Below are 2,761 nucleotides of genomic sequence, written 5' to 3'. Positions count from 1 at the left end.
AAATATAAAAAAAAGAAGATAGAAAAAATATGCAAAGTCATTATACCAAAAGGAATTGGCGGACACAGAAGAATTTAATGAAACAACATATGAGCAAGAGCCTAGGGTGATAAAGGAAGAAGTTCAGACTGCTTTGAAAGAATTGGCTAAGAATAAGGCCCCAGGCATTGATGGTATACCAATTGACATATTTCAACTAACAGATGCTGTCCTAGATGTGCTCACCAAGTTGTGCCAAGAAATCTGGAGAATATCCACTTGGCCAACTGACTGGAAGAGATCTATATTTGTTCACATTCCAAAGAAAGGTGATCCCACACTGAGTGTGGAAATTATCAAACAATATCATTACTATCTCATGCAAGCAAGATACTGCTGAAGATTATCCAAAAATGACTGGAACAGCACATCAACAGAGAACTGCCAGAAGTGCAGGCTGGGTTTAGACAGGGCTGTGGTACTAGCGATATTGTAGCAAATTTTAGATGGATCTTGGCTGAAAGCAAGGAGTACCAGAAGAATGTCTATCTTTCATTGATTACGCAGAGGCATTTGACTGTGTGGATCATAACAAACTGTGGCTGACTCTGAGAAGAATGCGAATCCCAGAACACTTGATCATGCTGATGTGAAACCTATACTTGGACCAGGAGGCAGTCCTCAGAACAGAACAAGGAAACACCGCATGGTTCAAAATTGGGAAGGGTGTATGCTAGGGCTGTATCCTGTCTCCATACCTTTTCAATTTTTATGCAGAACAGGTTATCCAGGAGGCTGCGCTCTACAAGGAGAAATGTGGCATCAGGATTGGAGGAAGAATCATCAACAATCTGTGTTATGCAGATGACACAACCCTGCTTGATGAAACTGAGGAAGATCTAAAGCATTTGTTGCGGAAGGTCAGGGACTTCAGTCTTCAATATGGATTGAGACTCAATATCGACAAAACAAAGATTCTGTACTGCGGTGGGAAAGTCTGTGGTTAGAGACCTCTCTAAAGTGCTGAAGTGCAAAGATGTCAGTTTAGACACTAAGGTGCGTCTAATACATGCCATGGTCTTTGCAATCGCTTGCTATGCATCAGAGAGCTGGACAATGACTAGGGATGATAGAAGGAGAATTGATGCCTTTGAGCTGTGGTGTTGGAGAAGAGTGTTGAATATACCATGGACTGCTAGGAAAAAACAAACAAATTTGTCCTGGAGAGGGTGAAGCCGGGCTGCTCCTTGAAGGCAAGGATTCTGAAGCTTTGTCTGACATACTTTGGACATATAGCAAGGAGAGACCGGTCCTTGGAGAAGGACATCATGCTTGGGAGGGTGGAGGGACAGCACAGGAGAGGAAGACCCTCAATGAGATGGATTGATTCTGTGACTGGGGTAATGGGAGTAGGTGTGTTGGAGATAGTGAGATTGGCACAGGATAGGGCAGAGTTTAGGACTGTTGTACATAGGGTCGCTGAGTTGCAGGCAATTTGATGGCACATAACAACAACAACATGCCTCTGCACTTATGAGGTGCTACTAGGGAGGTAATGGCAAATATCTTTTTTAAAAGATACAAATGATGACATTACACATGGATCTCACCTGGTGGGCTGCATAGGAATCAGATTGACCACATTTGTGGAATAAATAGTTAGAGAAGTTTAATATAGGCAGTCAAAACAAGGCCAGGGGCAGACTATGGGTGAGATCATCAATTACTCATATGCAAATTCAATTGAGGTTGAAGAAAATGAAAATAAGTTCACAGGAAACAAGATGTGATCTTGAATCAATTCCCTTTGTATTTCATGATCATCTTAAGAATAGATTTGAGGCATTGAACACCAATGATCAAAGGCAGATGAGTTGTGGGATATCAAGGACCTCATCCATGAAGAAAGCAAAAGGTCATTACGAAAAAAGAGGAGAAAAAAAATTGAAATGGATCTCAGGAGAGACTAAATATTGCACTGCAGGGTCAAGAAGCCAAAACAAAAGACAAACATGGTAAAATGAAGAGGTGAATAGATTTCACTGGGTAGCTCAGGAGGACAAAGCAAAGTATTAAAATGGAATGTGCAGAGAACTGGAATTGGAGAGTAAAAAAGGAAGAACTCACTCTTCATTTATCAAGCTGAAAGAACTGAAAAACAAATTTAAGCCTTGTGTCACAATATTGAAAGATGCTATGGGCAATATATTGAATGACTCAGAAAGCATCAAAAGTTTCCAGAGTCACGCTTATCTTTGCCGCTCCCAGCCGTGCCAGGACCATGTTGGCAGAGACCACGAGTGGCCCCACCGAGAACCAGGTGGAGATCCTGGAGTACAACTTTAACAAGGTCAACAAGCACCTGGACTCAACCACACTGTGCCTGATCATGGCCGAGGCCAGCCTCTCCGAAGAGGAGACCCAGAAATGGTTCACGCAGTGTCTGGTACAGTGGCAGCAGTCTGAAGGCCTGCCCTCAGAATGCAGGTCCGTGACGGACTAACCTCCATGGTGGCCCCTGGCAGCTGCCCTCTGTGAAGACCATCTGCTGATTCTCTCCTTGGCTTAACCAAGCTGTTTTGGTTTTATAGTGTAGCGTTGTCTATTCCATTGTTGACTGTCCTGCTATGTAACTCAATGTTGTATCTTTTTTAAATGTGTGTAAATGTTGTTGTTTGCTGTTGTTGTTATGTGCTGTCGAGTCGTTTGTGACTCATAGTGACCCTATGTACAACAGCCCTAAACCGTGCTCTATCCTGTGCCAATCTCATTGCCTCTGACA

General features: G+C 42.9%; 1 pseudogene; it reads left to right on the top strand.

Moving 5' to 3' along the window:
- The first annotated feature begins 2,260 nt into the window (after positions 1-2,260).
- On the top strand, positions 2,261-2,482 carry LOC102872284 (annotated as a pseudogene).
- The last annotated feature ends 279 nt before the right edge of the window (positions 2,483-2,761 follow it).

The sequence above is a fragment of the Elephantulus edwardii genome, unplaced genomic scaffold, assembly GCF_000299155.1.
Source record: "Elephantulus edwardii isolate Elephantulus edwardi_28Jun2011 unplaced genomic scaffold, EleEdw1.0 scaffold00355, whole genome shotgun sequence".
In the NCBI taxonomy this organism is placed as follows: Eukaryota; Metazoa; Chordata; class Mammalia; order Macroscelidea; family Macroscelididae; genus Elephantulus; species Elephantulus edwardii.
This window is presented reverse-complemented; position numbering and strand designations above follow the sequence as displayed.